This window comes from Ceratotherium simum, unplaced genomic scaffold (assembly GCF_057802395.1).
Source record: "Ceratotherium simum simum isolate JZ-2026a unplaced genomic scaffold, ASM5780239v1 HiC_scaffold_65, whole genome shotgun sequence".
Lineage (NCBI taxonomy): Eukaryota > Metazoa > Chordata > Mammalia > Perissodactyla > Rhinocerotidae > Ceratotherium > Ceratotherium simum.
In genome coordinates, this window is record NW_028261281.1 from 14,727 (window position 1) to 32,504 (window position 17,778).

The window sequence follows — 17,778 nt, forward strand, 5'->3', positions numbered from 1 at the left end:
TTTATTGACTAAATCTGTCAACCACATTAGGAGAATGGTTATTGCTACTCCCACTATTTGCATGAGGATATAAACATTTAGAATTGGGTGGCACTTGGGGCCTGAGGTGGTGCTGAGGAGCAGAGGCTGAAAAAGCTTGATGCTGGCACTGTCCATTGAGGTGCAGCTTGGTGGGAGACTACAACTAAAGCAGCCCAGAGCAGAAGAGGCCATCACCACTGCCTTCTGTGGAGCCCAGCAAAGCTAGCCATGGCATTGTTGATGCCACTGAATGGGGTGAAGAAGACGGCCAAAGAATGCATCACTGACCTCTTTGTCAAGGCTGACAGTGATGATGAAAGCATAGAAAACTGCCCCCTTTCCCAGAGGATCTTCATGATTCTTTGGCTCCAAGGAGTTGTGTTTAGTGTCACAACTGTTGGGCTGAAAAGAAAGCTTGCAGACCTGCTCAACATGTCTCTTGGGACCCACTCACCATTTATAACTTTCAACAAAGTAAAAATAGATGTAAATAAGATTGAAGAATTTCTTGAATAAGTCTTATGCTTTCCTAGGTGCTCAAAACTTTCACCAAAATATCCAGAATCAAATACTGTTAGAATGGACATCTTTCCCAAATTCTCTGTGTATATCACTTCTAGGCCAGAGGCTGATGAAGCATCAGAGAGGCATCTCTTGAAAACACTGCAGAAACTAGATGAGTATCTGAATTCTCCCATCCCTGATGAAACCAGTACGGAGGACATTATAATTTTCTACACATACGTTTCTTTGTGACATTGAAATAACATTAGCTGATTGCAAACTGCTGACCAGCTACACATAGTCAAGATGTGAATAAAAACAATCTCAACTTTGATATTCCAAAAAGAGTGACTGGAATCTGGAGATACTTAACTAGTGATTATATTAGGGATGAGTTCACCAATACCTGTCCCAATGATAAAGAGGTTGAAATAGCATATAGTGATGCAGCCAAAAGACTTACCAAGTAAGATAGAAGTTATGAAAGAGAGGTCTTCGCATCTTCCTCTGACTAAGAATATGCTTTTCCAAACAGACTGCTCTTTTTCCTATAAAGTAGAAATTTTATTTTGCATAAACATGTAGTTATTCAAGGTTAGAAAAACGATAAAGTATAGTAGCTATCTTTAAACATACACTTCTAAGAAGTATTATTTTAAAATTATTTTACTCTGCCTACTTCTCCTACCCCATATCCCCCTCTCCTCTAATTTGGAGACACTCTATCACAAACCTTTCACTTTAGGAGTAGTTTGCCGTCTTTCTGGATCCCTTACCATTATGTCCATTTACTATATAGAGATGGAAGAACTTTTGTGGTGCAATGTTTCACTATTAAAATAATAATCATTACCTCATTAGTCGGCCACAAACTGGTGCATAGTGCATGTTGCAAGTAATATTTAAGTATTTTTAAAATATTTAGTAAGGATATATACAAGGATTTCTACCGTATGAAAATATTGTTTCAATTTATTCTTTCCTGGATATGTACTAAAGGATGTTACCACCACAGAAGAGAGCATTCTACAAAAGTTACTACAGGCTTTGATGTTTTGCTGTGTACACGGATTTTTACTTTTTTGTTTGTTTTGGTGAGGAAGATTCACCCTGAGATAATGTCTGTTGTCAATCTTCCTCTTTTTGCTTGAGGGAGATTCACACTGAGCCAACATCTGTGCCAGTCTTCCTCTGTTTTGTATGTGGGTTGCTGCCACAGCATGGCTGCTGAAGAGAGGTATAGGTCCATGCTTGGGAACTGAACCCAGGTCACCAAAGTGGAGCACACCCAACTTAACCACTAGGACACAGGGCAGGCCCACATGGATTTTTACTCTTGCCTAAAAGCATTTATCCTTTATAACAATTATAACATCCCATACTATGTAGAAGCTAAATTTTACAGGGGGTAATGAGATTTTCAAAATCTTCCACAAGCATTTTATCCATATAAGAGAAACCAATGGGCACCTGATATTCTCTATCTAAATGTATTATATATATTTTGCCCAATGCCATTAATTTTGGAACATTATTGTTTACTTTACTTTATTTTATTTTATTTTACTTTTATATTTTATTTTAGTTTATATTTTGTGTGTGTGTGTGAGGAAGATCAGCCCTGTGCTAACATCTGCCAATCCTCCTCTTTTTTTTTTTTTTTTTTTTGCTGAGGAAGACTGGCCCTGGGCTAACATCTGCACCCATCTTCCTCCACTTTATATGGGACGCCACCACAGCATGGCTTGCCAAGCGGTGCATTGGTGCACGCCTGGGATCAGAACCGGCAAACCCCGGGCCGCTGCAGTGGAGTGCGCGCACTTAACTGCTTGCACCACTAGGCCGGCCCCATACATTGTTTATTTTAAAAGCTCCTTTTTAGGTAAGCATAGACCTTGTCATTTGCCAATCTTTTGAGTAACATTACATGATTTAGTTGATTTAGCTATAGCAGTACAATGATCAGTAATGTTAAAATTAACACTAACAGAAATTAACCTGAGAAATGTATGGTCAGTGTGTCAAAATATCAAGTAGAGTTTTCTTTCTAAAGCATATTTAATGTGGATAATCTAAAGAATGCGTTATCCATCTTATATTAAAAACAAGATAAAGTACACAAAATACTAGCTTCCCCATTTCAACCCTATTTATTTTAGCCATTGGATAGAGGATAACTCATTCCTCCTTTTGGACTAAATTATAATTGTTATGGTGAGCATGTGTTTACCACAGTTTTGACTAATCTCAATCATTACACTTCCTTGAGTTAAATTTTTCTATAGTCACATTGAAGAATAGCACTCTACATGTTTCTGTTTCAAATTAAATTTCTAAACCAGGAGTCATTTGTGCTCTAATAAAGGAAGATAAAGTTGACGACAGAAAATTCTATGTATTCATTTTCTTAAAAGACTTTTTAAGTATTGCTCCAAAAATTGTGGTTGTGACTATAATATATTTTTGGTATTTTTTTACATATAACTTTTTTAAGAAATGTTATTTGTCATAGGCGGTTTTTGGAAATTTTAAGTATATTGCTTTAAAATGACAATGTTTTTCCCTTTGATATGCTAACATTTATTAAGCACTGGCTTTATGGAAGTAGCCTGATTTTTATAAGCATACTGCATTTTTTAACCTATCACTAATTATCTTGGTATATAAAAATAAGAAAAGCTTCATACTGTATCTATTTGGCTCTGGGAGATTTATTTACCTTATCTTTCTTAGAATACTTTATTGCTGATCTAAAGTTTAGGCACCCTCCTTTTGTAATGAAATATTGTACGATGATTTGTCTGTTTCTAGAAAGAAGCACTGTTAAGTTGTCTATTGAGAAATTCTGTGGTGGTACCTTCAGTGGGTGAAAATGTCAGTCTGCACCGATACATAGGCAGTTACCGTGGCTTTTCACCTGCCTTCTAAATAGTGGCAACTTGGCATTCATGTGATATTAAACTTTGCCTCATAGCTTAAAGTATGAAAAATATCTCAGAGAAGTGGTGTCTGCTCATCCTGGTGAGCAGTCGACTAAGTGCAGAGTAGAGGGCAGATGAGGAAAGAGCTACATTCCTCAAAACAGAGTGAAGATAAACACATTTTGAAAATCAATTTTGAAGTATTTTCCCTTTGGATATTTGTTGTTTTCATTTTTTAAAATTTATCTCATGATTAGACTTAACTGTTTCTCTGTATCTCCAGGGAAGGCAGGTTTATCTACTATGATTCTGATGAATGCAGAATTATTTTTCTCTGTAAACAGACAGCTCTTATTACTTGATCAGGGAAGTTATTGGAATGAAATTGAGGTTGGCATATGAGCAAAAGCTAGTAAAAACCTTTTAACATGCTTTTTATCCCATCTTATTTTTGTGGAAAGATCATAGTTTAAAATCTTGGAGATGTGGAGCACAACATTTTCATTGCAATTTCATGTAGTGTATGGGTTGACATAACTGAAATCATCGAATATTATTTTTACAATTATTGTCATTTATCTCTTTATTTAAACCCCTGTAGTTCCATTTCAGCAAGAAGATTGAAGTCTGAATAGAAGCTCTCACTATTTTGCAAGGGAATCTGAGAAATTTTTGTATTCAACAGTTGAAAAACTGTCTGCTATCTAAACTGATACAACTTTTTATGTAGATGAACATTTTTTAGACTGTTCTGTTATCTTCTTTTACTAGAATTGTTGACCTTTGTGACAAAATTCATATTAGATTTTATTTCTTGGCAACATTGGCTTACATAACTTACCTTTAAACCCTTGAGCGATCTGTACACAATTAAGAAATTTCTGACATTCTTACACTGAGTTGATCAATTCTAGAATTTAGGCATTTTTACTTTACTTCTGTTGAGTTTTGACTCTCTCCAGAGTTGTATGTAGATAGCTTTTATTTTTGCGAATTTAAAATATCTATTTAGAAAATATCTACAGGGTGAAAATGAGAAGAAATATAAATGTATTTTTTCATGAATATTTGGATACACATTTTCATCAAGTTTTTGATTAACCAGTTTCTTACATTGTTTATAATTTACACTGGTCAGTATTTGATTCAAAGAGAAGGAAACATTTATTATTGATATATAGTGTATGGACTTTATCCCATTCTTTGTAAATTGCATTATCAAGGTTGGGGCCATCAAAATTATATTTTTATCATGGAAAAGATTTCACCTCCTCAAATCATAATTTTAGGCAGAATTGGAGTATTCTCTTTAGAATTACTTGAAAAGGCAACTGAAAACTTTTTATAGAATACTTGTATTTACTTTCACTTTCTGAAACCAGTATATTCTTGGCAGCTATTGTATTAAAAAATAATGTATATTTTCACTATAAAAAAAATTTAGAATGAGTAAATTGGTTCTCCATGTTCAAACAGCCAATATGTGGTAGATTCAAAGTTTAACACCAGGTTTTCTGATTCCAAAAGTTTTGCATTTAATATTATTTAGAGAAGCCTTTTACCATTTCTTTTTTAAAACTCACCCACTATTGTACATTGTATATTTGCTGTTGTAAACTCTATGTTTGTTTGCTATTTTTCAAGTAGGATATTGAATCAGTATGATGTCTTGATAATCTAAAGATATCACTACTTTCTATTTTGGATAACTTTCTCGCTGCTTTATGTGTTATTCTGGGCATGATGGGAATAAAACAGGTTGGAATGCTGCCAGAACCAAGGAAGCTTTCTCTTCATCACAATTTCTCAGGGAACACCTGAGTTTATTAGTCCTATCATGTCCATTTCTCGCCGCTTTCTCTAGTAGTTTAACTTATTTTTTAATATTTCTTTAAATACAGGACAAACAATGGTCATATTAAAATCGAGCCCAATGTTTACATATCTATAAGAGGCCTACCAACTGGAATTTGGGTACTATTTCTACATTCCTTTGGGGATAGATAATCCAATTTTATCAAGGTTGTTTTTCTTTATTGCCCAGTCTGAGGGTAAAAAAAAGACTATAGAATATCATGGTTTTAATTTATACTTCTGTAAAAACTACAGAATTTGATAATCTTTTCATTGTTAATTATCTAGCTGTATTTTATCTTTTCTCTATGCCATTGTATGGCTTTTGTAATTTTTCTGTGATATGCTTTGTCTTTTCAGTTTTTCACTTTAAGGAATTCTTTAGGGAGAGCCAAATCGTCAGGATCCAATCTCATCCACCTTCATCTGAAAAAATATTCTATTTATTAATGTCTTTTGATATATACATGTTAATTTGGAGGATAATTATATATTTCAAGTATAGAATTTTCTAAGTCATGTGCCATAAAATATCTCTCCAGTAATTCATGTCTTTAAAGACATTCAGTAAAATTTTGTGGTGTTATACATGTAAAATCTCCAATAACTTTTCAGATCTGTTTCTTGATGTCTCATATTTTTGTAGTGAATACCATTTCCCCTTAATATTTCCTCACTTTTAATAGCACAAAATTGATATTGAAATATGTTCTATTCTTTATCCAACTATATGCTGAATTATTACTTAAATGGTTTATCATCTTATGTTTATAAGGACTTCTGTCAGCTAAAATTACCACTTTGTCTTCTTTTCTCAATAATTATATGGCACATTAATATGTCTTGACATTGGGAATTTACCTGCAAGCAATATTAAATACACCGGTAACCTGATAGGTGGTAGCATTGTGTTGCACCTGGTTTTAGTGGGAAAGCTGTATTTACCCATTACATATTGCTACCATATGTTTACTGACTACCTCCTAAAAAGTTTCTTATTCTTAAAACAACAGCATTAGATATGCATTATTAGGCTCATTTTATGAGAAAATTGAAAAGAACTGCATGCTCCCATGTCACATGGATATTACATAGCTGACAGATTCTAACTCAGGTTCTGATCCCATAGTAAATGATTACTTAACTCAGAGTAGTATAGGCAGGAGGATAAATAATCATTTCTGTGATAGGCCCCATGAATCTTCTCATGTACATATTTCTTGTGGCTATTATTTCATTCTGTACAAAGTGCTTCTTTATAGATTCCCTACTCACACATAGTGATTCTTAGTGCCAAGGCCAACGTACCTTCTGGTTAGAAACTGCTGACCAACTTCCCCATGACTGAACATAGACAATTGCCAGCTGGTGTATTCATCCCAATATTGCCCATTAATCATTATCCAGAAGCTTTACAGCTCTATCTGGGATACTACATACTTTGTGGCAACTTCCACTGAAAATTCTGATTAAAGCAATTGAGTTTTTTTTTTTTTTATTTTTTTATTTTTTTTTTTAAAGATTTTATTTATTCATTTTTTTCCCCCCAAAGCCCCAGTAGATAGTTGTATGTCATAGGTTCACATCCTTCTAGTTGCTGTATGTGGGACTCGGCCTCGCGTTGGACGGAGAAGTGGTGCCTCCGGGCGCGCCCGGGATCCGAACCCGGGCCGCCAGCATCAGAGCGCGCGCACTTAACCGCTAAGCCACGGAGCCGGCCCTAAAGCAATTGAGTTTTATTTTCATCTTATTTTATCCATTTCCATTAGCAGAAGCCTCAGAGTAACTTTGCAGAAACAGAACTTACTCAAGTTAGATCTAATCTCTATCCGGTAAGAATTAACGAGACACCAAATATTATCTCCACTTTATTTATTTATATTTTTTAGTGATGGTATTTATTGATCTACCTAAAATAATTTTCAAACTCTAAGGGTATAATATATTTTATAACAACCTAAGTTTGAAGTTGAAATTATGCAAGCACTGGAGACAAGATGTGAGTGGAGTTGGAACCTCTAGTTTATGTTATTTCACTTTATGAGGAGAACACAGTCTGGAGAAAGTGTCCATAGCTTGTGACAGAGCTAGAATAGACTAGGTTTTAACATAATCAGAACACAAAAACTGCACTGAAGTAAATTGCTTTAGTATTAAAATTACCTTTCTTCCTGAAGTAAGTAGGGGACTGTCAGAAATTACAGTGGGTGTTGAAAAATATTTTTGAGATTTGTGATAAGATTAAAAGTTCAGTGTTTATAGTATTTGTATAATCTATAGAAAACTCTAAATCATAGTCAAATACCAACACTTAAATTTTACATATTAAGGAACAATTATAATTAGAGGCAGGATACTTGCTCTCAAAGGAACTTTGAAACAAATGAAGATAATCAAATGAAGGAAAAAGAACAATCCAAGGCCTAATAGTGGTTAAAAGAACATAAATCATGGGGATTTAGCAATGGTGAAGTCACTCCAGACTGGGTAATGAGGGAAGAATTCCTGAAGACGAGTTTCCAAATTGCCATCTGCGTATATTAGAAGCTGCCTCCTGAGAATCAGCCTCCTAATTTAGCACAAATCTAAAGGCCAACCTCCATCCTCTCTAGAGACCAGGAAGGCTGGCAGACACCATCATTGTGTTCTTCTCTGTTCCACCCCAACACCAAAGAGCTTGTGCACATCTGTCATCCCAGTTTTTGAAACTGCTGCCCAGAGGACACATCCCTTGGTAGCCTTCTCTGGTGGCCCATGGGGCTTGTGCTTATGGGTTCAAAGGGACTGTAGCAAACAAGGAAACTGGCTATGTTCCCAGAGCTCAATGCAGAGGCAGCAGACAGAAATGCCCATCTCCCTGTTTCTTCCTGAAAGTGGCTGATTTGTATATCTTAAAAGCTGCCACCTAAGGTCAAGCTTTCTAATTTAACACATGTCTAGGGCCTGAGTCCAATCTCCTCTGGAGACTGGGGATGCTGGTAGATGAAGTCAATGCATTCTCCCTCTAGCTTGCTCCAGGTTGCTGGTCTCTGCCTGGAATCAGATTGTGCACATGTCTCGTGCCCTTGATTTTGCAGCTGCTACATGGGGGACACACCCTTTGATCACCTGGCTCTTGTGGCCAGTGGGGTTTGTGTTCATGGGTCCCACAAGATTGTAAAAAACAAAAAAATAGTTCTTAACCAGCTACCCTCTTAGGGATCCCAGCAGAAATAGCAGATAGAAAAGCCCATCTCTCAGTCTTTATCTGATAGAGGCCTACATGCCTACTTTAAAAGCTTCTACCTAGGGGCAAGCTTCCAATCAGACTGCATCTAGGTGCTGACCGAGATCCTACTTTTTGAGACAGTGACAGGTCTTAGCACAACTCAACTACTTGGAGGCAGTAAGAATAAATAAGGCAACTTGGATAACCACAAAGGTTTGAGAGATGGCTCAGAGCTAAGGCCAAGGTAAACAACAAGGTTTATCTCCTAGATGAGACCACTGTCAACTTGGGGATATGTGGCTATTTTATCTAATGCACAGAAACCAGCACCAAGAGTAAAAAATGAAGAAATGGAGGAATATGTCCCCCCCCATGGAATAAGATAAAACCACAGAAAAAATTATTAATAAAATGGAGATAAGAAATTTACCTAAAAAATAGTTCAAAACAATGGTCATAAAGATGCTCACTGAGGCCGAGAACACAGTGCATGAACAAAGTGAGAATTTTAATGGAGATAGAAAATATAAGAAATTACCAAACAGAAATCACAGATTTGAAGAATAAAATATCTAAACTGAAAATTTTAATAGAGGAGTTTAACAACAGACTGGAGAAAGCAGAAGAAAGGATCAGCAAACTCAAAGACAAGGCAGTGGAACTTGCCTATTTGTGAAATAATTTTTCACTACTTTGTGTTTCTTTTTTATCAGTGAGCCAGAATATGTGTATTTAAGTATTTCTAATTATAAAAATAAGCAAAACAAAAAAAATCGTTGGAAATTGTAAAACCAAAACCAATTAACTTTTTCCCAATATGTTCACTGCTTTGACAGAATTGCTGCTAATATTTTGGTGTCTTGAAATCTGAGACTCCATATTATGCATTTTACACTTATGTTTTGTTATTAATTATTTTAAATTTCTTTACCTGTCAAGTCCAAAAAAACCCTTAAATTTGTGGATGATTTCCTGTAATAAAGGCTTTTGGTTTTAATTTTGTATAAAAAAGGCTGAAATGTAAAGTCATTTTCTTAGATAAAAGCATTTAATAGAAGTCTGGGCCTTTGGGTCAAGAGGTCCTTAAAAAGGTCTCCTGCTTACATAAAAACAGTAAACATTTTGAAGTGCTGAGCATAAAATATTCAAAGTGAAAAAAATTGTAACTGTGGGTGGTGATGGTAGTTTAGACTTATTGTGGTGATCATTTCACAATATACAAATGTGAAATCACTATGTTGTATACCTGAAACTAATATAATCTTATATGTCAATTAAATCTTAATTAAAAAAGGGTGAAGTGAATTTGCATAAAATTTTTCTCCTCAGTGCCTAAAAGAATTTCTGTGTTGTCAGTACTCAATAAATGTATATTGAATAAGTAAAGAAATTAAACAAATGAGCAAATTATAAATTACTCATGTCAGACATGTCTGTCTCTAACCACCCAACTTGGGAGATATATGGAACATCATGTACTAGTCTAGCATAGAATGAAAAAGAGCATCATTAGAAATCAAATACATAGATGAGAAAAAAGTGCTTGGTGATCTATGACAGAAATATGTCCTTTAGCTACCGAAGACTGATAGAACTTTCAAAATCATATTGTCAGGAATTGGTGGTTAATGCCAGAACAAATCATTGTTTTATATCCACAGTTACCATGCATATTTTGGTCTTTAAATACTATTATCCTTAGAAAGAACATAGACTCTTTGGAAAAATGAATTTCTGACTTGGAGAGAAAATGTATATAATAAGTTTTGTCATGGTGTATAATTACATTTATACATTATTGGATTTGATTTACTAATATTTTATGGAGGAATTTCACATCTATATTCATGAGAGATATTTGTCTGCAGTTTTTTTTTTCCTTGTAATGTCTTTTTTCTGGTTTTAGTATTAGAATATGCTGGCCTCATAGAATGAGTTAGGAAGTACTTCCTCAGTTTCTATCTTCTGGAAGAGATTGTAGAGAGCTGGTAAATATTTTCTATAATTTTTTGGTATTTACTAGTGAATTTATCTAGGTCTGATGCTTCTATCTTAAAAGGTTATTAATTATTGATTCAATTTTTTAATAGATATAGGTCTATTAAGATAATCTATTTCTTCTTGTTTGAGTTTAACATCTTGTTTTTTCAAGGAATTTGTCCATTTCATTTAGGTTATGAAATGTGTCCACATAAAGTTGTTCATAGTATTTCTCTATTATCCTTTTAATGTTCACAGAAACTATAGTGGTTTCCTCTTTTATTTCTGATAATATTAATCTTATTTTCATTTTCGTATAGTTCCAAATATATTTTAAATTTCTCTTGGAACTTTTCCACTGACCCATGTATTATTACAATTGTACTGTTTAATCTCCAAATATTTGGGGAATTTATAGCTATCCTTTTTTATTGATTTCTCATTTAATTTTATTGTGGTCAGAAAGCATACATTGTACAATTTTTATTCTTTAAAATTTCTTATGCTATGTATTATGACCCAGAAAGTGGTCTATCTTGGTAAATATTCTATGTGCGCTTAAGAAGATTGTGTATTGATGTTGTTGGATTAAGTAGTCTATAGATGTTAATTATATCCAGCTGGTTACTGGTGCTGTTGAGTTCAGCAATATCCTTACTGATTTTCTGCCTGCTGGATGTGTGCATTTCTGATAGAAGCATATTGAACTCAACTATGTCTCCTTGCAGTTTTATGAGTTTTTGTTTTACTTATATTAACACTCTGGAGGTAGATGCATACACATTAAAAATTTTGACATCTTTTTGAATAATTATCTCCTTTATTATTTTGTAATGCACATCTTTATCCTTTATAATTTTTCTTTGTTCTGAAGTCTGCTCTGTTTAAAATTAGTATAGCTATTTCAGCATAGTGTACCATCCTCTATTTCTTTACTTCTAATGCATATGTATACTTACATTTAAAGTTAGTTTCTTGTAGACAACATAAAGTTTGGTCTTGATTTTTGATCCATTCTGACAATCTCTGTCTTTTACTTGCTGTATTTAGACCATGGACACCTAAAGTGATTATTGATATGGTTGGATTAACATGTACCATATTTCTTGCTCTTGTTTTACGTTCCTACTTTTGTCTTCCACTCTTTTCTTCCTTTTGTGGTTTTAATAGAGCTTATATTATGATTCAATTTTTCTCCTTTCTTAGAATATCAGTTATATACCTTTTTATTTTTTAATTTTTTTAATGGTTGCCCTAGGCATTGCAAAATACATTTACAACTAATCCAAATCCACTTTCAAAAAACAGTATACTGGTTCACAAATTGTGTAAGTACTTCATAATAACAAAGTATTCTTAATGTCTCCCTCCAATTCCTTGTATCTTTGTTGTGATTTATTTCACTTATCCATGAACTATAATAATCAAATACATTGTTGTTACTATTATTTTGAACAAACTATTGTAACAGGGGAAAAACTAAAAAGCCTTGTAGCTTCTCTCTTGATGTCAGCCCCGATGTCAGTTCCCCTGCATTAAACCAGCATATATGGGCTTAAAACCAAAGGCACTCATTCCCCCTTCCCTGCTTCTCTAAGCTACATTCACATGCAGATATTGGTTGTTTTATCCTTTGTGTCCCTGAATTCCACAAGGCAAATGGAGGTAATAAATTGTTGAAAGCCCAGGTGGCTACAAACTGAAATTCTGGCTAATTACCAGTTCTTGAGGTTTGTTACAGAGAGACTGATATCTATTTTTTGTGAGTGTGTGTGAGGGAGATCAACCCTGAGCTAACATCCGTGCTAATCCTCCTATTTTTGCTGAGGAAGACTGGCTCTTAGCTAACATCTATTCAATCCTCCTCCTTTCTTTTTTTTTCCCCCAAAGCCCCAGTAGATAGTTGTATGTCATAGCTGCACATCCTTCTAGTTGCTGTATGTGGGATGCAGACTCAGCATGGCCAGAGAAGCGGTGCATCGGTGTGCACCCGGGATCTGACCCTGGGCCACCAGTATCAGAGTGCACGCACTTAACCACTAAACCACTAAGCCACCGGGCAGGCCCAAGACTGATATCTTGAAATTATCAAGAATCTGAAGCTCCCCAACTCCTGGTTCCTGGCGCTGAATCCACCATTCATCACAGGGACAGACAAACGGAGGACACCTGCAGCTTCCTTTATCTTGGCCAAACGCAGGCTGATGGGAGGACACCGGACTGCAAAACATTAATTGGCGGCGGTTTTCTTCCACTTCCCAGGGCCCAATTTCAGGTGATGTGGGAGGATTGATTGATGGAACCCTAAATCTCCTGCTGTAGATAGAGATAATAGCTGGCTTGGTGTTGGAGGATCTCTCCTCCAACAAATAATCACAATCACCAAGGGAACATTCTTTCCCACACTTTCCTTTAAAAATCACAACTCCTAATGTCTCAGGAGGACTGTGGATTTGGGGGCATACGCCCACCACAGCCTCATTTTGCTGGCAAAATTAAACCATTTTTCTTTGCCTCTATCCCTTGACCTTGTGTTCATTGATTTGGCTGTGGTGACAGGGTCCCGGGTTTCTCCAGCTACAAGACTATTATTTCGTAGATCAATTAACAATAAAAAAAATATATTTATTTTATCTTCACTATTCCTGTTCTAATGCTCTTCATATCTTTATATAGATTTGATTTCAGACCTACATAATTCTTCTCCTCTCTGAAGAACATTTCTTGCAATGTAGGTCTATTAGTAACAAACTGTCATTTTTGGTTTTTCTGTGAAAGACCTTTTTTCTACTTTCTTTTAAAAAGACAATTGCCCAAGATATAGAATTCCAGGTCAGTGTTTTGTGTGTGTGTTTTTTTAACCTTGTCAGGGGAAGAGGGAGAATCTCCCTCTGCCCTTTTCCTTAAGGTTCCTATGGCTGGCCAAATAATCAACAAGACAGGTTAGCAAGAGAAAATAATACTAAGTTTAATAACATGTATACATGGGAGAAAGCAGGAACACTGTGTTTTCTCAACACAATAGCAGAAATTCTTGTCTTAAATACTATGTTCAGCCAATGACAAAGGAGGATTTTGGGGGTGGGGGGAGTCAGTTACAGGAGATCACCACTAAAGCACAGTAAACAAGAGTAAGGTTATTATGTAGCTTTAAGGCCTCAACTTTCACACTGATAAGCCTCTAGAAATGAGGCCATCCCCCTCTCTTCCCAAAACAGAGAGGGAGATACCTTTACAAATGGAGATTTCCCTTATAAGTGTAAATGATTGTCTGGCAACTCCTAGCAGGGCCATCCAGAGATTGTAGCCAGAAAGACAGAACTTCTGATAAGATGGGCTTGTTGGTGCATTTCCTATTGTAACATTTATCCTACATTAGCTTTACAACCATCATGACAGATCTGTTCCAGGAAGGAGCCACCATGTCAAATTCTTTAGGCAGTTAGTGGGGGAGGTCAAATGTCCTCAGAGAAAACAACCAAGGTAAAGAGATAGATTTCAGGGTGGCCAAATCTTGATCTCCCACAGTCCCGCCTTTGAAACTACAAGTTTCACAGTCCCTTTGAAACTTAAAGAAGTTTCATAGTACAGAAGCTGAGTTGGTAGATTGTTTTATCTCACTGAACACATTTCTTAGTCCTGATAATAGATCAGTTCAATTAAGTTTATTTCAGAAGGTGGTGATGCAGGTGGGCTCTCAAGGTTACGCCTATATTGTGGAAGCAAGTAATCAAGTATTTAATAGAAGCATTTCTATGGAAACAAAAGAAAAACAAGGTTAATTGTTGGAGCAAATTGTAACCCAGTTTTTGAGGTCAGAGGACAGCCAATTAAAATGATTTTTAGATGTCAGCGTCAAAGTATCCTTTGCAGTTTAAAATGTCTCTGATGGTGTCGTCAGGTCATCTCTTAAGTTTATATCAAGTCCATCAGCTTCAGTTTGTAAGGCTTCAGGAAAAAGGGCAGGTTTAGTTTTCAGTGATTCCAAATGAAAATGATGGAAAAAATCAAAAACGTTGGTTTGGAGATCTGTAGCCAGATATTTTAGGAGACTAGAAGAAATCAGGATCTAGTCCAGTCAACAGATATAAAACAAAAACCTCAAAAGACAACAAAACTAGGATCTAATATCTGCAAATGTATACTAGAGTTTTTACTGAAATATAATTTTTCTCTCTAAAATCACCCTCATTTTCATTAAGATGGCCAAATTAAAACTAATTAGTTTGTAAAATAAGTCTAGTTCTAATAGAGTTGGCCCAATTATTTACATAAGTACAGCAAGAATAGCAATTGATCACATAGGCTCTTTTAAATCTGCTTTGCTGGAACTTTTTATAAGGAATCTCACATTGAACTTTAAAGGCCTCTCGAGGCCAGGAAAGCCAAGCCAAGGACTTTGTCATCAGACTTTGCCTGTAATACCTACAGATTTGGGTGAATTCTTCTCTTTCGAGGTTCCCCCAAAATATTTTGAGGTTCCTTGTACCTGCCAGATAAGTGACATTTTTTACTTATCCTGGTAAGTGTTGTTTGGAACATAAGGTACCAGGCCAATATTTCTACGTGGCTTTATTCTATAAAGTCCAATCTTCATTCCTCAAAAGCTGTATGGTTATATCACAAATATGATGTTCTAGTCACAACCTTGGTAATATAACCAGTGTTTCTAATTGTGTCCTGTTATAAGGAGAACAGATTCTTATTGAACTTATGTAAATAACTATATTGCCATGAAAACAACAATACTCACTTACTAAGAGTTTCCACATCCTGGAGGGATCAGGTAGAGAGAAAAAGATAAATATTTCTATTTTACTTACAAAGGTATCATTTACCAAATTGCTATAAGTCATAGCTAGCTCAGGAGAAAAGAGAAAAAGTTTTCCTTAAATCTGAAAAAACAAAACATTAAAAATTCAGCAATATTTCAAATGAAAAATCATAAAAATTATAATCATCTGTATCAGTTCATTCAGTCCTGTGTAATCCATTCTTGATCCCAATCTTTTTGTTAGCAGCTTCATGAAGTCATCAGTTTTTCCATCTGATTTTTGTAATTTTTTTTACCAAGTTTAGTTTTATGATCAGAAAGTTGGTCAGAAACTTTTATTTTAGAGTAAGTGTTAAAGTCTTTTCCATGAACTTCTCTGAAGATGAAACATATTTTGTAAAAGCATTAGTGCAAAGAAATAAGTCTGTAAACAACAAGACCTCAAAATGGCAATTGACAAGGAAATTTGGTTAATTTTGTGACATACAACACTTTAAAATAATAATAACCAGAATTATGACTGATAACCAGGACAGATCAGAATTTCAGTAATGTTATACAATTTTAAAACGCCTATATCAATAACATTAACCCACAAAATACCACCTAAGCAAGCTTATCATCACTTGTCTGACAATGCTTTCCATGTAATTTAACATAATGAATAAGCCTAATAAGTTTAGTATCTTTCCCCTTATAGGAGGGAGAAAATTTTTTTGAGAAGTTACAGGGCCCTTTGAAAATTCTCAAAGAAAAAAAGACTTATTTTAAGATATGAATTTTGGTGGAGCTTGTCAAAAATATAAACAATCAAAGCAAACAGAGCATTAAAAGTCCAAAAAGCCTTAATAGAGAGACCTCAGTCTTTTGAACGTAGGAAATTATTTTAACAGTTGTTTTTTTTTTTTTCTGTCTTTTAGGTAGACTTACTCAAAGGTATAGAAAAATCTTTTGTAACCTCTTTATCAAGTTTAAGAAAATCATCCTTTTAAGAGAAATAAGACCAAATTGTAATTTTGCACCAGCTGACTTCTGCTATTAAAACTCATTTACTTAATTAAATTCATTTTAATCTTGGCCAACTTGACTATGCATAAAACTCCTTTTCCAGAATTCCCTCCACAAACCTTCTATAGCTTTCTTTTTACATTCAGAATTTGTCCCATGTCTTTCTTTTCCCTCCTAGTACTTGAGGACAAATTTATCTTTCTTAATCGACCAAACAAAACATTTCTATTCTTTGTACTGTGGGAGATCAAGATTTGGCCACCCTGAAATCTATCTCTTTACCTTGGTTGTTTTCGCTGAGGACATTTGACCTCCCCAGCTAACCACCTAAAGAATTTGACATGGTGGCTCCTTCCTAGAACAGATCTATCATGATGGCTATAAAGATAATGTAGGATAAATGTTACAATAAGAAAGGCACCAACAAGCCCATCTTATCAGAAGTTCTGTCTCTCTGGCCACATTCTCTAGATGGCTCTGCAAGGAGTTGCCAGACAAACATTTACTTTTATAAGGGAAATCTCCATTTGTAAAGGTATCTCCCTCTCTGTTTTGAGAAGAGAGGGGGATGGTCCCATTTCTGGAGGCTTATCAATGTGAAAGGTGAGGCCTTAAATCTGCATAATAACCTTACTCTTGTTTACTGTGCTTTAGTGGTAATCTCCTGTAACTGACTCCCCTCACCCCCAACATCCTCCTTTGTCATTGGCTGAACATGGTATTTAAGATGAGAATTTCTGCTATTGTGTTAAAAAACGCAATGTCCCTGCTTTCTCCCATGTTTACATGTTATTAAACTTAGTATTATTTTCTCCTGCTAACCTGTCTTGTTATTTTTTAGTAGTTTCAATCACATATGTTAATTAGAAATTTTAACCTTTAGAAACCTTAATTTCTAAGTAAAAACTAAGTAAACAGTTATAAACTTTCTTTTATATTAGTATCTTGTGGCTTGGAAAATTTATAAACACTTTATAACTTTTAGAAATATGTTACTTCATAGTACAATCTTTTAATAAAACACATGTTTACCAATAGACCCCAAACACCTTTTAGTTTTCCTGTAATGAAAAGCCAAAAGTAGACGAATGTACATTTAGCAATTAATGTCTAATATCTTATCTTATTTGGAAATGATGATACTCAGAGAATTTTTTTCATAAAATTTAGCAAAACTCTAAAAGTCACCAAAAAGAGTTTGGAAGCTGTAACCACCATAGCACATAATTATTGTTTAAAGTTCACCCAACATTTATCTTTTTCACAACTATTTAGTTACTTATTCCCAATAATTATTTAGATTGCCTACAAGACTTCATAAGACTTCAGATAAAATTAGCCATCATTTAAATCACTATTTTTGTTAACCAGTTCTGTAACAGAAATAACATCAGTTTTTTTCTACAAAATTTTATGTAAATTTCATCACCTCTTATACGTTTAAACATAGTTATCATTAAGATTTTTATCAATAGGTCTTGGTCTTCTAATTTTGGACAAGAGAAGCA

At 34.8% G+C, this 17,778-nt stretch overlaps 1 pseudogene; it reads left to right on the top strand.

The window, feature by feature from the left end:
- The first annotated feature begins 206 nt into the window (after positions 1-206).
- Positions 207-995, top strand: LOC101396611 (chloride intracellular channel protein 4 pseudogene; annotated as a pseudogene).
- Positions 996-17,778: the final 16,783 nt, after the last annotated feature.